This window comes from Topomyia yanbarensis, chromosome 2 (genome assembly GCF_030247195.1).
Source record: "Topomyia yanbarensis strain Yona2022 chromosome 2, ASM3024719v1, whole genome shotgun sequence".
NCBI classification, from domain to species: Eukaryota; Metazoa; Arthropoda; class Insecta; order Diptera; family Culicidae; genus Topomyia; species Topomyia yanbarensis.
Window position 1 is genome coordinate 91,210,589 of NC_080671.1, and position 21,803 is coordinate 91,232,391.

The 21,803-nt window shown below is 39.0% G+C and overlaps 1 protein-coding gene across 4 annotated transcripts in view; it reads left to right on the forward strand.

The window, feature by feature from the left end:
• Positions 1-1,653: 1,653 nt before the first annotated feature.
• LOC131678815 (uncharacterized) overlaps positions 1,654-21,803 on the forward strand; it is a 90,172-nt gene continuing 70,022 nt past the window's right edge. For all 4 annotated transcript variants that reach the window (XR_009303740.1, XR_009303741.1, XM_058959163.1 and 1 more), the window contains exon 1: positions 1,654-2,143. The gene's annotated coding sequence lies outside the window, so the exon portion shown is untranslated. The remainder of the gene's footprint in view (positions 2,144-21,803) is intronic.

Genomic DNA, 21,803 nt, shown 5'->3' on the forward strand with positions numbered 1-21,803 from the left:
TTGCATCCAGTTTCGGTTCACTACGTGAGTGAGGCGGATTAGTAGATATTTCAATAAGGTGATTTTGTTTTAATTAAAAGTTGGATTTAGAGGATAGTTCTAAATACATATGTGCACAACAAATAAAGAATATAACTTGAGCTTATTTTTTCTCACCTGCTTTAGCCAAATCGATAGTGTCATTATCTCATATGCTTGGTTCGAAACCAAGGGGTACGAAATAGGGTCACAATAGGCTCTACTGCCATAATAGGCACATCACCCTACATGTGTTTTGACAGCTCGCAGTTTTCAATAGCAGTTTGATCACTCGCACTTTGAAAGTGCGGAGTCCAGGTTGGCGGGAAGTGCGCAATATGCATTGAAAATAAGTCTGACAACATTCCAAAATTTTAATTACTCAGATTAAATCTGATGAATTTCAATTGTTTGGCTTTTTTCTGGGAGGGCCACATTACAGCCATTTTATGGAGCAGCTATCGACTATGGAGCCGAAAAACTGAGATCGAAGCATACTGGATATAGTATTTCCTTGGAAAGATCACTAAGAGATCGTTTACGGTAAGTAGACGATTCGACGATATTTTGCACAGTTTCTAGCAAAAAAGCCAAGTGCTTCTCCCAACCTGGACCGCGGCCGGACTATCAAACAGAAAACCTATAAAGAACGCGCCCCGTTGATTTTCCAGCCGGTCAGAAAGAACCACTTTCCTTAAGGTTGGACAGAGAATGCGCAAAATTCGCAAACACGCAGAAAAAATTAGAATATTTAAACCAAAAATATGTGTTATTGAATCCAATCATTTATTGTTTATCGCTTTAACAAACAAACTTATTGGTTTGAAAATATTTTTTATTAGAACAACAAATTTTTGCTTTCAATAAATAAATTTTTAGTATCAATAATTTTCTTTTAATTTAATAAAATAATTATTGAAAAACGGAACGATAATTTTGTTTTATTGAAACAATAAATGAATTTTATTGAATTCAATAAATAATTTTATTGTCTCCCGACCAATAATTTAATTTATTGAATTTAATGCATAATTTTATTGAACCTACAAATCTTTTTTCTGCGTGAACGAAAAAAGCAGTTTTTTTCCACACCGTTTGTCAGATCTTCATAAAAATCAATCAGCGTATGTTGTTACAGTACTGCTGATTGATTTTTATGAAGATCTGACATACGGTGTGGAAAAAAACTGCTTTTTTCGTTTGCGAATTTTACCCTTTCTTTGTCCAACATTAAACGACAGCAATAGATCAGCGACAGCATAAGTGAAATTTGAAAAGAAATGCCCATAAGATTATTTTGTTGATTCCGTGTTGTTTCGTTGTGTTTACCAAAAAACCGAAATTCTAGGTAAATGCACCTTAGCTGCGTTTTAATAATCGATCTGTCCGGCAAATTAACTGAACCACAGTAGTAAAGCCCCCTTACAAACACCATCCAAATTCTTGCTCACGGCATCCCTACCCGTTAGCACCACTCGCTTCTGCGACACGATATTCCAGCGGTTGTTCGTTGATTGAAGGCGGCTCGCGAAACAAAAACAAAAATACAGCGAAGAACAGAAAAGGCACCACAAGCCAGATCCAGTCTGCTACCAGGCTCAGACTCAGGTCGCATTAAATAACAGCGAACTGGTCGGGCGGCGTTTCATTAGTAAACGAACCGTCAATCCGAAAACAAGTGCCATTCTGATCCGCGAAAAAAACGAGTTTAGTACTAGTACCATACCGTCCTGTTTGTTCTGTGTGCAGTAAGTTTGTGGTGCGCGAGGCGAATAGCAGAAAGGAGTTTGTCATCTAGTTTTAGTTTTTTTTGTCGCATGTTTCGTGCGTTTCGAAACTTTTTAGTTCAGTTTTGGTGCGAGTTGAATTACCACTAACTGTGGAAACGACTAGTTTGTAGTTTTTCGCAATCGTAGATAGAAGTTAGTTGCCAAGTGTGCTGTGTTAAAACGTGTCATCAGTGAAGAATTCAGCGAAAGAGTTGGACGTTGGTTTCTAAATTCGTAGCATCTGTTTAAACAAGTTGGATTAGGTAGTGCTTTTGCCAAATCTTACCCAGGATTAACATTGGATTTTGGAGTGATTTCGGATTGAGAACATCTGATTGCGTGAATAGTTTCGAACGGTAAGTTATTGCTTATAGTAAAGAGCCTTACTTTATAATCCAATTAATTTCTACTGCATCCCATTCGAACACCACTAAGATGCTAACTATCGCTCAAATAAAACCTAATATTTGCCTGAGAAAAAAAAGATTCCAGCACGTCCTGCATAGGAACGTGAAAATCGCAAACCCCAGGAATGCAGGAAAAAGGAACTGTTGAGTATCGATTTATCTAACAATCGAATGTCTAGGATACAGGTCTGCCCGTGTCCTGGGTTGGCAGGTTGGCTGAACTAACCGCCCGCGTCCGTTTGATTGCCAGAATGCCGTGGGGACTATGCACGTGGTAGTGGCATTCGCGCAAAATGGAACAAAACAAATGAAGAAAATGAGAAATCATTGCACAAACGGCATTCTAGGTAGGTACCTAACGTACTGCCTACATGTTTATTAGTGTTGTCGGCAAACGCTAGGTGGTATTTTGCTTTGGCACCATCAGAACGCGCCTTACCTTGGGGTTGAATGGCAAGGACTGAGCTCGTATGCTAGGAGAGGGGGTCTGCCAAAAATAAAGTTTATAATTTACAATTTCAGTGATGAAAGTTACAGTTATAAATAGATATTCCAAGCTGAATGTCTGCGTGATTTGAAAAAAGGGGTGATAAGAAATTCAATTTGGCCGAATTTCCCAATTTATCTTAGTATATTTATTCATTATCTTTTTTTAACATATTAATTATTTAGAGTACGATGAAAAGTGCTTGATTTGAATTGTAGCTTTGCTTTTCACGCCAATTTCAATATCGTGCTTATTTTTAGAAATAAAACAAATAATGTGATGATTATTGGGATTAGCCGGGTTTTATTTACCATAGATAATCTTTACTCGGTATTGGTACGGATTCGTTTATTAGAGGCTTTAAAATTAGTGCCGAGAAAAATAGGTGATAGAAATTAATTACGCTCGCGCATGCTTAAGTCAAATTAACAAGTTAAATTTTCAAATTGCAATATCTGAGATTTATATATCCGCAAGCCTATTTTAATGACGATCAATAAATCAAGTACCAATAAATTATTGCAAGAAATTCGTGCTACAGTTTTGAACTATTTACGCCGATAAACTGTTAGCCAGTCTCGATCAGAATATCATAACAAACAAATATCAAAGTGTTATCGCCCATTAATTATGTTATATTTTTTCTTAATTTAACTTCTTAAGAGATTTCTTTTATAACTGATGTGAAAATTTCATTTGGTTAACAACTCTGTTATTTAATTTTGATTAGTCCGCTTGTGCTGAACGCCTGCGCTCGGTGTTCAAAGTGGCAAATCGTCATAATATACACTCATATAGACAGTTGGAACTGATATGGAATGTTGTAATTGGCGGTTCTTAGCTTGAACGGTACTATAGTCTCTTGATTTAAAATAGTTTTCAGTGAAGTAGAGGAAACTGTGAATACACGCCATAGATAAACACTACCCGATCAAAACGAAATAACAGATTTATCACACAAAGATCTTTTTTTTTTTCAAAAAAATGTTTTATAAGACAATTTACTTAGTAGATAAAATAACAAAAAATTCTAACAGATATGAGAGAGAGATATTGTTCTGATACTATTTGCCATGACATTCTAATCGGGTAGGTATGTACATGGTAATATTGAAATAACGTTGTCAAATCCTACGCTTATGCGGCGGGTTTCTCCATACTAGCTGTGACAGCAGTTGCTCCATTTATTGCACTCACAATAATAAATCGCACACAGCCAGTGCAATAACCACAAATGCCAATTATTCTCGAATCGAATATGCTGACTAGGACTTACCCTTGCTCTACGTCGGAAATAGAAACATATTCAATTCTCACGTACATCAACAGTAAGGAAAAACTAATTTCTCTACCATCAGAGATAAACAAACTAATCAGAACTTTTTTCCGTGATTGCATTTTACGAGGAAACTTCCAACTATAAACTCATTGACACACTTTAAACTCACAGGAGATGGGGTTTCGGATAGTATATAAACTTGTACTGTATTACGACTGCATTTAGAGCGATAATTTATTTCCTGTTTGTAATTGACAGGTTGGGTAACTGAGAGTATCTCATTTTTGTTTACCTCACCCTAAATTGTGTTGTGACTTTTGACCTACATTTCTAATGTAAAAAAAATCAACACTAGCGGTGATTGGCGGTTGTCACAGGATACGCATTGTAATTCGGGGAACTTATCAAGGTCCAATAATGTGTGCATAGTGAAGAGCAGGATACTGTTGCTTTTGCGATGAACCCACTTCCATCGAGTTTTGAAAGGTAATCGATACATGCTGCGACTGTTGCCTGTCGAAATACAGCTATAGCACAACATTTGTTGTGAGAAAATACTCATTTGTGTATCGAATTCATAAGCAAATTCGTAGACCTATTTATTATATTGTTGAACTTTTTGCTCGGGGTCCCTGAGCACTACTGAGCTAAGGGGCCCCTATTATTCAACAGGTATTAGCTCTTGTAGAGTAGCATGATCAAAAATGATCCCCAGTATCACGCAGCCATTTCTACTCCATGCCACCCTGTGGGAAAAAATGTGTGAAAAAACACGAAGTCGGATTTCCATCCTAATAGGTATCGGTGTAAATGTCCAAGGACGGTCGAAAAACGGAAGTTGGTTTGAATAGATCCCAAAAAGTTATTAGTACTTCTGACCGATGTGACCGATAGTGACAAAGGTCGGTGTGATCTGACCTTCTTAATTGTGAGACGTTGTTTGAGTACCTGAGTAGGAATAATGGAGTAGGGCGGGTTAAATGTCCAGTATTTGAATGTTATCCAAACTAGTGAAAATATCTTCGTTCATACTCCATAACGTGTAATTTTACACCAATCTAAAGCGATCCGTACGAAATGTTATAGAAATCTATGGGGATAATATAGCTATTATTTGGGACTAATTCTGTGGAAATCGGCCCAACCATTTCCGGGAAACTGATGTGAGTTTGTTAATTTTTACAAATGGCCGCTTTTCCCGGGCACTCTCGGAACCGTTTATGGTGGTCATTGTAGTCAACGAAAGTTCGGTTGGCCGTCAGTGACCTAGAACTGCACATATAAGTTGATTGAGAGACATTTTAGCGAAATTTTTACCTTTTTTGCTTTCATCGGAGCATCGGTTTGAATCGGAATTTGCATTGTGACCGCACGCCACAACCCATAAGTCCGGAAACGGAAGTTGGATCGGGATGAAATTTAATAACAATTTACGGGGATAAAACACCTTTCATTTGGTCGAATCGGTCAAGCCATCTTTGAGAAACCGATGTGACTGCTATTCTGAATTTGGATACTTCCGCCGGGGCTTCTGAAACCGGTGATGGTGGCCGTTGTGACCAAAGAGACTTTTAATGGATGTTAGTGAGCTAGTACTACAAATCTAAGCAGATGTGGCCACATTTTGGAAAAATTTTCGCCTCCATTGCAGAATTTGTTAAAATCGACATTTTCTGTGTGATCGTACTCATCATTCTGTAATTCCGGAACCAGAAGTCGGATCTATTAGAAATTCAATAGCAACGGGAACGTTGCACCTTTCATTTGAGACTAAGTTTGTGACAATCGGTTCAGCCATCTCTGAGAAAAGTGAGTGAGATTGTGTTCACGTACACACACAGACGCACTTACACACACACACACACACACACACACATAAATCCGGATGGAATACCAAACGTGGTACTGAAACCTGCGATCCTGGCATATTCGGACATTTTCAGGATAGTGCTGCAGAAGTGCCTAAATGAAGGCAACTTCCCCGAAATGTGGAAGGTTCAGAAGTTGGTGTTACTGCCAAAGCCAGGGAAGCCACCTGGCGACCCGACCTCGTACAGGCCCATATGCCTGCTGGATACACTCGGAAAACTCCTGGAAAGGATCATTCTTAACAGGTTGACGAAATTCACGGAAGGTGAGCGCGGACTGTCCAAGATGCAGTTCGGTTTCCGCAAAGGAGCATCGACAGTGGATGCAATTCGGATAGTGCTCGAGAGTGCTGAGAAGTCATCTAAACAGAAGCGAAAAGGAGATCGATACTGCGCTGAGGTCACGATGGATGTGAAGAACGCGTTCTACAGTGCCAGCTGGGAAGCCATCGCTGCAGCGCTGCGTAGAATGAGGGTTCCCGACTATCTATGCCAGATCCTGAAGAGCTACTTTCAGAGCAGAGTGCTGCTGTACGAGACGAGCGAAGGGCAGAAGTCATTGCGTGTCACAGCGGGCATTCCTCAGGGCTCCATTCTCGGTCCAACCCTTTGGAACGGGATGTACGATGGGCTCTTAACGCAGCTGCCTAGGAAAGTGAAAATCATGGGCTTCGCGGACGACGTGTCACTAACGGTGATGGGTGAGACACTTGAAGAAGTGGAGGTGTCGGTGACGGAGACAATCGACGCGATCGAGAGCTGGATGAACGGGGTCAAGCTGCAAATAGCTCACCGCAAGACGGAAGTGTTGTTGGTTCGGTTCAACGGATGCAGATCGACGTCGGAGGGCACGTGATTGCATCGAAGCGTGCATTGAAACAATTGGGAATTATAATCGACGACCGGTTGAGCTTCAACAACCACGTTGATTACGCCTAAGAAAACCAAGCGGAACCGTGAAAAGCTAAACAGGACAATCCGACTAATGGCCGTACGAGTCGCGAGTGCCTACAGAACAATATCGTCGGAAGCAGTATGCGTTATCGCCGGGATGATCCCCATCTGCATTACCCTGGCGGAGGACGTGGAATGCCATCAGCGGAGAAATGCCGAGCGGACTCGTTGGCTAAATGGCAACAGGAGTGGGACAACGCGGAGAAAGGAAGGTGGACCCACCGACTCATCCCAAATGTGTCGGCCTGGGTACATAGGAAGCATGGAGAGGTGAACTTCCATTTGACGCAGTTTTTGTCCGGGCAAGTATGCTTCCGGAAGTACTTGCATCGGTTTGGACATGCTTCGTCACCCCTTTGCCCGGAGTGTGCGATTGTGCAGGTGACACCGGAAAACGTGGTCTTCGAATGCCCTAGGTTGGAAGAAGTTCGTAGGGGTATACCTGATATGACAGTGGACAATATAGTCGAAGAGATGTGCCGTGACGAACATATCTGGGACGCTGTCAACAGAGTGGTCTCGAGCATACTCTCCTAGCTACAGAGAAAGTGGCGAAGAGGCCAACAAGAAGCCACAAATCGGATTTCGAGAGAAATTCCGCCGCTGGGGAACTCTCCAACTGTGTAGACTAGGTCCACCGCCGGGGACCAGTTGAGTAGTACGTGACGTAGCACCGAGTTGGGTCGTCGGGGCGCCTGTGAACCGGACGTCAAGCTTCACCGGAATCGCCGAACCGATCTCGACACCCTACCGGGTAGCTCGTGAGTAGGCTAGATCCACCGCCGGGGATTAGACCGAGTAGACCGCGTCGCAGAGCTAGCAGTGGGTCGCTGGGGCGCTGGTGAACCGGAAGTTACGCTCCACCCGGATTCGCCGGATAGACCTCAGCACCTACTGTATGGTCCGTTGAGTAGGCTAGATCCACCGCCGGGGACTAGATCGAGTAGATCGGGACGACGCGGAGAGCTAAATGGCTCACAAAAACGAACATCGGAATCAGGAGAAATCTACCGTTCGGTTGCAGGAGAATAGGCTAGATCCATTGTTGGGGACTAGACTGAGTAGTTCGCGAACAAGTGAGGGCGGGAGCTGAATGGCTCATCGGGAAAGTAGAGCGAAACGGAACGAGAGGAAGCCAAAGGGCTCAAGAAATTGTTGTGCTAAAACAAAAGAAGAATCGGTATCGGGAGAGCTTCCTTCGCCGGGGAACTCTCCGTCGGCGTAAGCTAGATTCACTGCCGGGGACTAGACTGAGTAGACCGCGACAAGATACCACCAGTCGCAGGTCGTCGGGGCATCAGCGAACCGGACGCCCTGCTCCACCGGAATCGCCGAACTGACCTCGACACCTGGTTGGTTGGCTCGGTTTCGGGAGAACTTCTCTCGCCGGGGAATTCTCCGTCGGAGTAGGCTAGGTCCATCGTCGGGGACTAGACCGAGTAGTTCGCGAACAAGTCTGGTGCTCAACGAGTAAACGGCGCGGAATGGTGCGAGAAGGGAGTGGCGGTGCTAACTGGCACAAGGAAACCGAAGGGCTCGGTGAATTAGACAGTCTGAAGTTTGCCGCCCAGGTTGTCTTCGTAGGGGAGGAGCACCAAGTCTCGACTCACAGCCAGCTTTCCGACTCATTTGCCGAACTCGACGAACTGAATCGAATGGTGACATATCGGTTTTCAGAGCAATTGCAATACCTTTTTATTGAGAAAGGTAAAAATGTACGCACAATATAGGGCACCACATGCTCGAGGTTCTTCACATACCTATCCTGAAAGGCACGCACATTTACCTTGACTCTTATAATCAGATTTAGGGTAAAGGTAGGGTCGATTGGTGAAGACTATTTCAATTACACTTTCACAAAGGAATTTTTAATTTTTTTTTGGAGCTTCTCGCCTTCGTGACGGTCTAATACTTTTTTGTAGGGGGAAGTGTAGAAGAAAAATAACATTATGGTTTTTGTATCAGTCTAAGACGTGAATGGTGAAGATAGTGAAAGATACTAAATCCGGCTAAGAAAGCATTATCTTCGTGAGACCTCAAGAAGTTCAGAAGTCACTTTTGCTTCCAAGTAGATTTGTCCGTTCGCTGTTCCAGACGTGGTGAAGAACTGAATATTTGCCACATTCGCTAATCGCTGGCCAAACTGAACTTATACTGAAAAGATGCGCAAGAGCATTGTGTACGCCTTTAAGGCTAATTTTCAATCAATCACTGTTGCAATCGGCGTTTCCCGTGTGTTGGAAAAAATCAGTTATGTTTCCCGTTTTTAAAAAAGGTGATAAGCAAAATGTTGCGAACTATCGTGGCATAACCTCACTCTGCGCTGGATCAAAGTTATTTGAGATATTAGTAGGAAACGTGCTGTTTCGTGAGACCAAAGCATACATATCGAAGGATCAACATGACTTTTTTTCAGGCAGATCGACAACTACTAATCTAGCCCAATTCACTTCGCTCTGTATTAAAAATATTGAAGTTGCATCTCAGGTCGATACGGTATACACGGATCTCAAGGCTGCATTCGATCGTGTAGATCACTCTCTTCTACTGGCAAAGATAAAGCGGCTGGGCGCTTCGTCAAATTTCACAGGGTGGCTTAAATCATATCTCGTAAATCGTTCTCTATCTGTAAAATTAGGAAATAGCGAGTCATACAGCTTCATTAACTTGTCGGGAGTGCCTCAAGGGAGCAATCTAGGACCGTTGCTTTTTTCGTTGTTCTTCAATGACGTTTGCTATGTTATACCTCCAGGGTGTAAACTTATATACGCTGATGATCTCAAACTATTTCTCATTGTGCGGTCAATAGAAGATTGCGTGGCACTACAGACACATTCCAGCGTTAGGGGACAACGTTTGCACGCGTCATGCAACTGTTAACAGCTCGTCGTTTGAAAAATCCTACGATGTACGCTCAAAAAACTTAATTGAATACTTTAAAAATCCTAACACAACGTTAATGTTATGGGTTTGATGTTTTTCAGGTTGTCCTTTCATTCTGAGAGGTGAAAATGTCGCGTTAGGGGACAACAGCGCAAAAAGAAGATTTTCCAACCTACACTTGTATTTATCAAAAAACCTGCTCTGTCTTAAACTTTAGAGCATCTATTTGTTCTACAAATTTGATCATCAATAGTCACAGAACAATACTGTATACTTAGATTTTCAAGTTTTTAGGAAATTTTTTTCACGACCGCTACGAACACTGCGTTAGGGGACAACACCAAAATAAACCCAAACGGTCGCATATGAAGTGTTGTCCCCTAACGCGACTGAAGAATTTGTTGAAGCTCAAACAAAGCGATCTATATTACCTCTGAACCTGTAATTAACTCAAAATAAAGATTTGAAACGCCAAACCAGATGTATTTCTAGTTACACCTTCATATGTTTATTAAGAAATCAAATTAATATAAAATGAGAACAGGACACACCGCATACCACAGTGTGGCGCGGTATAGAAGAGATTGTAGACCACAATCGCTACTTTCTAATGGATCGAAAAAGGTGGTTTCAAGTAGTTTTGGTAAGTTTATTGTATTATTGACATCAGTGGCGGATCCAGGGGGAGGGTCTTAGGGGTCCGGACCCCCCCCCAAATTTTTAACATCTTGAGAATTTTTAAAAAAGTTTCTTTTTTTAATTCATTCTAAGTTCAAAATCTTTGCAAACCAGATTCGATTACCAAAACTGAGTTTAATTAAATGAGGGTATTACATATGGGATCATCCATAAATGACGTAGCGTTATATGGGGGAGGAGGGAGTTTTGCATTTTGTGATGATGTGTGACGACGGGGGCGGGGGGAAGGGGTAGGGGTCATGTCAGGCTACGTAGCTTTTTTAAAGGGGAATAACTAACATCGTTTTTTATTTAAAAAAGAATAGGGGTACAGAAGGGAGAGTTACTGTAAAGCTACGTAATTACCAGGGGGGTATTTAGAGGTTTGTGACGAAATGCTACGATGGGGGAGGGTGGTGTTAAAAATTACTCAAAAAATGCTACGTCATTTATGGATGGTGCCTATTACGTATTGTACAATGAACATTTTAAAGTCAAAATTTTGGACCCCCTCGAAATTTTTTTCTGGATCCGCTCCTGATTGACATAGGAATAAATATGAAATAAAATTAACTGTTTCTTAGGGTGACTCAATTTTTTTATTTTGTTAACCAACTAAGTTTTTTTCATGTAAGTTTGGTGCACTGACTTTGTTTTTTGACCTTATAAAATCTTGAAAATACAATTGACTGGTGATTAGGGCAGATAAAATACGTCATAGGGTTGTTCAATATTATTTTCTTGTTACGTTACAAATACACAAATGTGACTCTGAAGCAATTCAACAAAGGAAAGACTGTCAAACGATTATACTCAGTCGAGCAGTTATTATATTTACATATTGTATATAATGTTGTCGCGAAATACGAGTAATACGGTTGAAAAAAAATTCCAAAGAGAATATCGCACTTCCAGTTCATCCTCTGGCGTTTGCACAACTCTTTCTACTCATATATCTGCAAGATGACACTTATGAGTGATGATTGTGGAAATTAATCAAAATGTAGCCGTATTACGCAATTTTTGGAAAAGAAGGGTAAGATCCAGCTTTTTGAAAATTTTGATATACTAGAGTACAAAAAAAAATCGTTAAGGAATTTCACACAATTGCGGTCTTATGGCTCAGATGGCTGGCTTGTCATTGAATTTTCTAAATAATAGAAAACTGAAGAATTTCGTAAAATTGTATCTTTTATTAGCGAATTCTAAGAAATGCGTATCCTCAGGATAACAATTTGAATTTAAAGTGCCATAAAACATAAAAAAACTGCATTAAACTACGATGTTCATGTTGAAGAAAATCTTTCCCGAAAAGGCAAACCGGGTTAGTTCAAAGTGGTCAATAATTATCCCGCTACTTTGAAAGAATGTGACGACGAGTGAGTGTTCTTCCCTATGACCAAATTCTTCCGCGCGCTCTCATGCTTATTTGGTATTGTAATGCGTTCCATTCTATATCTTTGAAATCACTTCGAACTCTGTTCTGAAATTGTTGATGTATCCTTAGACAGTTTATTTACTGATATATGTAATAAAAAACTTGATAATTTTTCAATATTATAAGGCCTCCCCCTTAATGGAACCCCCCCCCCCTCCTCTCCCCGCCCCTGAGACCACCCATGACACTGCATGGCTGCGGTATTGCTGAAATAGGTTGGTTATATCTTTTATGTCCATATACTGTTCTGTAGGCTCTCAAAGTAACTCTACAGAAGGATTTATCGTATTGCAACGGAAAGCGTTAGGAGACAACACTTCAGTGCACCCCTCTGAAAGAACGATTCCAAAGCTTGTTATATACAAATAGCAATTAAATGGAATTTAAGCTTATTCCAAATAAATTTTATTACAAACCGGTCGGTGTGGTACGGAAAAATCAATTCAATTATTAAAAACGAGTCATAAATGTATTACTGGTTTTCATCGACGACCGTTATAAAATTCTTTTAAAAAATGTCTATATATCTATGATTTGGGAGCCTCAAACCTACACCAACATATTTCAGAACAACTTTTACTTATATTAGCAGATTAATTTTTATGAGGTAAGCGATACAAGTGCTTGGAATGTGTCTACAGCGACACTTAGATGCTTTTTGTAATTGGTGTAGTCGCAACTTGCTGGCTCTCAGCGTGGCCAAATGTTCCATAATATCTTTTACTCGCAGAAAAAATCCAATACTCTGGAGCTACACCATCTCAGGGGAATCGCTAGAGAGAATGACAGTTATCAGAGACCTCGGAGTACTCCTGGACTCACAACTGATATTCAGAAATCATTACTCTCATGTTATAGCACAGGCAAATAGAAACCTCGGCTTCATTATAAGAATCGCCAAAGAATTCACTGATCCATATTGTTCACGGGCACTCTATTTCTCACTAGTTCGATCTGTCCTGGAAGCTTCAGCACCCATTTGGTGTCCTTATACGAGCATTTGGATCAACCGAATAGAAGCAGTGCAGGCAAGATTCCTCCGTTTTGCTCTTAGAACTCTCCCATGGCGTAACCCAGCAGAGCTACCACCGTACATCGATCGCTGTCGTCTGCTCGATATGGAAACCCTAGCGAAAAGGCCGAACACATTTAGAACAGTATTTGTTGGGAAGATATTAACTGGTCAAATAGATGCTCCAGATATTCTCTCACAAATAAATATCTATGTGCCCCCTAGAAATCTCAGATCGCATAACTTATTAAGACTGGAATTTCAGCGCACAGAGTACGGTCAGAACGAACCCATTAGGGCGATGTGTAATGTTTTTAATAGTGTTTATGACCATTTTGACTTTTCTGTATCTTGTGATGTTTCACAATAGACTAAGAAGGTTGACTTAGATTTTAAGATTCCATTTTTGTAATATTTGTAATTTTTGTTCTTGCAATGCTGTGTACTATGTGATTATGTTTAATTGTAGTGTAAAATCATTGTAATCAACTGTGAAAAATTTGAAAAGATGATGTGTTTTACGCCCATTTGAGGATTGCTTCTGAGGTATATCCTGAAATGGGCTTTTCCCATTCTAGAAACATTTCATGTAGACCAACATAGGTCAGATGAAAAATAAGATTAAATAAATAAAAAAAACAAGGATTTTGTAGCGAATTTCGACATTATCTTCTTGTACTTTCTGTATAGCTTCTTATGCAAGTTTTCCCACAACGTTCTGGTTGCCGTTTCTTATCGGTTCCTTTCGAACTTTGTATACGTGTTGTACAAAGCATGTCATTGGTTTTGCTCGAAACAAATTGAAATTTGATTCGAGATATTTAATTAACATTTAAATTTGTTCAATATTGATATTTATCATCGTGTCATGTCGTGCCTCATTTTCTCCCGCTACTACAATTCCGTTTGATTACCTGATACAACGATCATTCTTAGTAACAGCATACCAAGATACTTGTTCACTTCGACTAATGAATGCTTCTAAAGGAACCCCTTGGGGGAATGTCGAAATTTTTGTGGATACTCGCTTGACGAAGATGAAGTACTTAACTGTCTTTTTGACGCACAGTTTTCAGGTTGTACTGAGTTATGACCGACAGCTGAGAGAGTTCTTTGCAGGTAGTTCTAATTCATAGAATTATGATGACCGAATTATGACGGCCGAAGCTTTAATCTGTATACTGCCCATAAAAGCATAAGAGTACCATATTGAAAAACAGCAAGCCGAGAAAAACGCTGTTGAAGATTTACATTTTCATTGAACCTTATGGATGGAACAAGCTGGTAATCTCATTTGTGCATTGTGATTCAGTGCTGATGCAGAATACAATCCAACAGATAACTCATTTCCGACAAAAATACATTAGAGATTCTTATGCTTTTATGAGCAGTATAAGTCTATGGCAAAAATGGTTAAATCACACGATTCGCTCTTGGACTGCATCCGAACCTTCCAACCATTGGCGTAGCTTGCAAACTTCTGAAAATGTTTAATAAGTTGTTGAAGTTAGGGAACTGACCGAACATTGTAAACTAAATTATCACATGGCTACTATTCAGCGGGCTAAGCATTATTCGTGTGATCTTTGTGAAACCGATTGTGGACCATCAAATCATCTGATCTGTTACCGCCGTGCACAAATGCAATTTCGTATCCAGATTTTTGGTTCTCCATACATAGCACAAGAAGCTAAAACTGAAGGATATGTTATTATATTCCAACCCAGAGGTTTTCAACCGGGGGTGAATTCACCGCCTGGGGGTAAGTTGAACTATTGTAGGGGTTGAATTATGCGGGATAAGTTTGAACATGTTATCTTAACATTTCCATCAGATATGTGTTTTTACATATTGTTTCAGCTTGTTAGGAATTGACGTGTTTACCGAGAGAGCTCAGGAACTGGTATCTAATTGAAAAATAAAGATTTTCATTCAAGTGAAATGGTCAATTTTCGGTGTCTGCTGACCATCCCCTTTCAAATGACACCCATATTGGTGGTGGTTCTCGCTATTTTGTGGTAACCGGAAGTCGCCATCTTGGATTTCAAAATGACGGTAATCGTCAATTTTCGGTATCTGCTGACCACCCCCTTTCAAATGACACCCATATTGATGATGGTTCTCAGTATTTAATGATAACCGGAAGTCGCCATCTTAGATTTCAAAATGGCGGTAATCGTCAATTTTCGGTGTCTGCTGACCACCCCCTTTTAAATGACACCCATATTGATAGTGGTTCTCACTATTTTGTGGTAACCGGAAGTCGCCATGTTTGATTTAAAAATAGCGTAAATGGTCAATTTTCGGTGTCTGGTGACCATCCCCTTTCAAATGACACCCATATTGATGATGGTTTTCACTATTTTGTGGTAACCGGAAGTCGTCATCTTGGATTTCAAAATGGCGGTAATCGTCAATTTCCGATGCTTGTTGACCAATACGGATCCTTCTATTACACGATTTCTAAGGCATCGAAAAATTTACTAAAATTTCATTACCCACAAGTCCGAATAAGAAATATCTGATTCTTTTCTTAGCGCAAAAATGGGTTAATATTCTATACCAGTCTTGCCCTGAAAATTTTGTCGAACCACTTTTGCGCGATTTAATATTTGACCCACTTATGAGTGAGGTTGTGATGAATATACCATTTCTGTTCTAACGGAATATTTTAACCCAATGTCGCTCTGAGAAAATTTTTAACCCACTCTTGCTCTCAGCCTCTCATATTACATTCACAAATCATTAGTATTAAAGCAATTGTCTGCCTATTTTAAAAGGCATTTTTCTGCCTTTGATTTGTTCTGACTTTGTCGCAATGATGTCCCATGCTAATTTGATCGATATAATATCCAAAAAGAGAGTTCTAAGAGTATTAAGAAACGTCTCATCACACTGTTAGGTGGATTAAAAGCGTTTTGCCTTTTTCATATAGAAAGGTTATGCAATCACTCTAAAATGCCTAATCCCGGCCCAGAGGGCCGAGTGTCAGATGCCGTTCGACTCAGTTCGTCGAGATCGGAAAATGCCTGTGTGTATGTATATGTATGTGTGTGTGGCCATTTTTTTCACTTATATAGGCTTAGGTAGAAGTATGCAGTGGGGGGTTGCTCCTTTAATATTAAAACTCCTCCTTGCTCTGCTACTAGTTTCAAGCGATGTTTCAGTGTCGAGACATAGATTCTCAAGATCGTGGCTGTCGATCCATTGTATGTATGTGCAAATCGTACTGAATATGTAATATACATTTCCACCATTATATTGAACGTAACCAGTCATGGAATCGTTGTTTGGACAAATGAGAGGGGCACAATGGCACCACTAGGTGGATTAAAACAGGTTTTTACGGTAACGATCACATTATTTCGAAACTCTCAACTTTGGATGTTTAGCATCTTTGAAGAATATTACAAAGTAGGGCTGGGCGTAGCGTAGTTGGTAAGTCGATTGCCTTGTATGCAGCGCACCTGGGTTCGAGTTCCGACCACGCACATAGGGTTAGAAATTTTTCATAAGAGATTTTTCTAACCCGAAGAGGCGAATGACCTTAAGGTTAAAACCTTTATAATCGAAATAAAAAAAATATTACGAAGTAAAGCAGCACCTCATCTAATAGAATAATTCGGCGGTGAATCCTCCTAGAAGTAATTATAAAAAATTTACTCTTTAAATAAATTTAGTTCAAGATTTAATGTCTTCAGCATAGTTTTAGAAAATGCTATTTCAAACAACTTTATTGAATGAAGCGGGCATAGTGTAGTTGGTCAGTTGATTGCCTTGTACGCAGTTTGCCTGGGTTGAAATTTTTCTAACATGAAAATTGATCCGAAAGACTCCAAGATTAAAGTCTCTATAATCAAATTTAAAAAAAAAAAGCTTTGTTGAAACCATTCCATAACTAATTTTGTTAAAGACATGAATACTCCGTATATTCAGCATATCGAAATATATTAGACTATATGTGAAAGAAAACCTTTTAAACAAGTTATTCTGATATGACTGTAATTGATAAATCTCTTCTGTTGTGTATAAACAATATAATTCACATTCTATTCAAGGTAGCATCTGAAACTTACAATAAAACATTTATGTTGTGAACTGTCTGTAAGAAAAGTTCTTCAATATCGTTTTATATCACGATATACTGCATTCATGTAGTGTTTATATTTTCAACGAAGTTTTTTAACATGACATTATCAACAACTATGCTGAAGACACTAAGTCTCTTACTATTTTTGAAGTGTTAATTCTCCATAATTACTTCTAGGAGCCCTATGCTATATTTCTCCTTGGTAGAGAAAAATGTTGGGTATAAAAACCGTTTTTCTTCACTAAGGAGAAAAATTGTTTTAAACCACATTTGCGCGTAAAGAGCACAAAACCTATAACTAAATTAGTTATTGGAGAAACGTTTCGAGTTCATCTCATCAGAATTCGAGAGGAACTCGAAACGCCTCTTCAATAACTAATTTAGTTATAGTTTTTGTGCTCTTTACACGCAAATGTGGTTTAAAACAATTTTGTGGCAGATTTCTATATTTACAGTCAGATTGTGAGATCAGATATCAAATACGCATCGATAGTATGCTTGCACGAGGCATTACACGTGGAACTTGAAAACAACGAAGATAGGGTGCACTGTTCTAGTGTTTTAAGTACTTACAATTGTTTGAGTAGCTTAGGATAAAGCCGCAACTTTAAGGGGAAACTCCGGTCGAAGCATTACTCGCTTTCAGAGCACAACTGCTAACAGATGACAGTCGAAAATCTCAAATTTAAAAGAACATGCAAGACCAGAAAGTACGAAACGCTAGTATCTTATCAGATGCATAATTATACACAAACGCCATCATCCGACAAATTTATCACGTAATGAATGACATCTTCTGTTCTTCGACTCTATAATATGCAAATCGCTTATTCCAGCGATGACGCCGACAACTACAACCTCTGCAAGCATTCAACGAGTGGATAATTGACGGCTCGTTTATTTTTTTCGAGCGAGCACCTCACTACCAATGTTAACCGTCACATGCAAATCATAAAATGTAATCAATTGCAGCTGATTGCCCACACTGTGTAGCAGCACGCACGGTTACATTTGCATCATCCAGTTTTGCAAGTTATTGATTCAAACTGGTGCGAATGCTGCACTTAGTTAAAGTAGGGTGGCAAATTAATAAGACGCCGCCGAAGGGCTTTCAGGTTGACAAAAAAGGAAATTGGAAGCTCTATTTGGAACAACGGAGTCTTTCATGGTGTGGAAGGAAAAATGTCGACCGGAGTAACGCTATATAATACGGTTTCCTTTTGTTACTAGCTGATAATTATTACGTTGCTTGCGGCTGGCTAAATACTATGGAAATTAGGACCGATTGCACAGTGTTTTAAAACGTTGTTTTCGTGCTCAAAATTAATAGCGTCTAAACCGTTAACTTTAGAAGTATAGTTTGTTCGGAGAAGTTGTTGTTCTGATGATTGCGCATCCACAGAAGTATACCGTTCAGTGATTAATTCACCTATAAGTGATATACGAAATTTATTTTCCGAATTAATTAAGATAGACTTTGTGCCTTCAGCAAAGTTGTATCAAATGTTATTACAAAAGAAATTGCTGAAGACACCATATATCTAGCTTTAATATTTTACAAGTTATGGAACATATTATATAGACGACCCCTTAAAATTAGTTTTTTCATGATAACTTTTTTAGACATTCTTGAAATCTTCCACAAAGTTGTTTGCGGTATTGAAACACACATTTTTGCCGAACATAGTTACTTCCTATCTGTTGAATTTAAAAAGATATTCCAAATTTTACGATATTTTTGGGGTAACTTCCACCTTAAATAACTCGCCAAGGAGCAAAAAGGAGCAAATAACATCATGTTATGAAAGTACCAGTTTTTTACTTTCATATAGTGGCCCGATTGCTAGTCGACGCGATTCTCCCCGAGTGTTATGTTCAATACAATATGCCATAGCAGTGGTATAAAATGAAATATTCAAGCACACTGCGACAAACAGCTTCATGTTTTATAGTAAATTGCATAGAATACTTTCGCCTATAGTATGCAATGCATATGGTTTGCCTCTAATAATCGAAGTGTTGATTTGGATGTGTTTAATAATGTCGATATCTTTATTATAAATTAGATAAATAAATTTATTTTTAATAATCGGTCTCTCCGTCATCTTCAAAGCTTTCTTCTTCCGCCAGAAGAGCTTTGGCGTCTTCTAAAAATCGTTTTATACTTTTTTAGCCATCACCGAGGTTCAGTCACGACAGGATCCACATTGTGAACAGGTGAAGTTTATCAAGCTCCATTATTAATGTCACGAAAGACATTAACAAACCTTCTGGTGGGATTTCCATCATTTTTTCAAGCTTACCAGTATCCACTGATTGTTTAAATTTCACTTGACACACCTCTCGAACGCACGATATACTACGTTTCGTACTTTGATCTTGATTGTGGTCAAAGTTCTCTTTTCCTTTTTTGGATATCGATGAATATGTTTTATGCAATTTATCATAAAAACATGAAGCAGTTTGTCGCAGTGCGCTTGAATATTTCATTTTATACCACTGCGATGGCATGTTGTATTGAACATAACACTCGGGGAGAATCGCTTCGACTAGCAATTGGACCACTATATGAAAGTAAAAAGCTGGTACTTTCAGTGTGTTATGATGTTGTTTGCTCCTTTTTGCTCCTTAACGAGTTATTTAAGGTGGAAGTTACCCCAAAAATATCGTAAAATTTGGAATATCTTTTTAAATTCAACAGATGTTCGGCAAAAATGTGTGTTTCAATATCGCAAACAACTTTGTGGAAGATTTCAAGAAGATAGAAGAATTTCTAAAAAAGTTATCATGAAAAAACTAATTTTAAGGGGTCTTCTATATAATATGTTCCATAATTTGTAAAATATTAAAGCTAGATATATGGTGTCTACAGCAATTTCTTTTGTAGTAATATTTGCTACAACTTTGCTGAAGACACAAAGTCTCTATATTAATTAATTCGGAAAATAAATTTCGCATATCACTTATAGGTGAATTAATCACTGAACGGTATACTTCTGTGGATGCGCAATCATAAGAACAACAACTTCTCCGAACAAACTATACTTCTAGAGTTAACGGTTTAGACGCTATTAATTTTGAGCACGAAAACGACGTTTTCAAACACTGTGGATTGTAGTGATTTGGTACGATAACTGGAAGACTGGAAGGTCTTTAGTTGAACGCACGTAGCAAAACATTTCTGCGTTTTATATGCGTGCACAATTGTACGAATAATATACACAAACATAGAAAAAGAAGAAAAACAACATTCCAGCGGAATATAGAATATAATGGACTAAATAGGTCTTGTGCATATTCTTAAATTTCCACCGAGTCTTTAATTTAGATTTTTGAGGTAAGATAGACGCCCCTAATGAGGAATGCTACATGAATTCGTTGGAGCAACAATTTGAATAAAGGGTGTTACAACCAAAACTTGGTTAACTTAAACTTGAATAGATGTGCACTAGGGTGGCACGAGGATGTATGAAAAAAATTGAATACCGCAGAACGTAATTCTTCAGCGAACTCCTACGCCAAATCTGAATCAAATCTGTTGGAGCATGTTTTAGCACAAATGATTTTAAGTTTGTATGGAGTTTACTATGAGAAAATAATACATTTTCATTCTATTCATAAATATGCCGCCTGGTGCCCCTGAAAAATATATTGTATGCTACATTCTATAGATCCAGTCCAGTAGAACAACTTCTTCTAAAGACAGTTCATAGCTATGACAACTGGTTCATGAGTTATTGCAAAATTAAATTTTTGATGCCCTGAAAGTTATGAAAATAGTGCTGCCTCTGGCTACCCGACGAGCTGAACCTTCAATCAAGTGAACCTTGACGTATTTGTTGTGGTCACCAGTTATACCGTTGGTGTTAAGCAGAAATATAGTCCAGATGGTATCATCCGAAACATGTGATCTAAAGGACTTGGGATCGAATTGTATCAGAATTATTTTAATGTATTTTTTGCGTACATAATATACGTTGAGCAAATTAAAATTAAAACGAGACTGAAGCGGGAAAGGTTCCCGTTAGTTTGAAGCTCAACTGATGTTCACCACATCCCTGGGGAGCTGAAAATGGAACTGCTATAGAGTTCCCCGTAAACTGAAGGTAGGTTTATTGAGTAAACCGGGCAGTATATATCACTATACGCCAGCAAGAGTCTCCGGCCATGAAGCACTATTTGATTTTAACCAAAACTTTTGAACGAATCATCCAGGGATTAAGATTGGAGTAGCACCGTGAATATAACGTTAGAACATAACTGCTAAAATAAAATAACACATCAGAAATAATGGTTACGATCTCCCTTGTTACTTTATTTGAAAATAACAATTCTACATAATAACGTTCCCGCTTCACAGGCAGCAAAAAAAATTAAAACATTAAAAAATTAAGAACCGAACTCATGTCCTTCAGATTGTCTATTTATGACGCTCGCATCTGAACTATAAAACCACCTATGTTGATATTGCCAAATTCGGTTTATGGCTACCACATCACGGTTAACTTGATTGAAGTATCAGCCAGAGTATCCAGATAAATTCAATTTGCAACAACGATGTAGACACTTACGCATTGTATAAAGAATAACATTTGAACCAGAACTCGCAGCCTATTACACTCTTCGGAGAAGTTGCACACGGTACTCGTATCTACCGGAATTAACATAGCATATAATTTTAGAATACATAGAAACGTGCCTACGAAGTATTAAATAGTGTGGATCGTTTATCCATGTTAAATCACATTCAAACTTTAAACCATTTGTGCTAAAATATAGTGCAACCTATCAAATCCACATTTTGCATGGTTGAATGAAGTCGTATAGCGAATAGATTTAGATCGGTTCTACTGAATTCTAAAATTTGTGCCACCCTAATGTGCACATTATTCTTTACATACAAAAGAACGAACACCGATT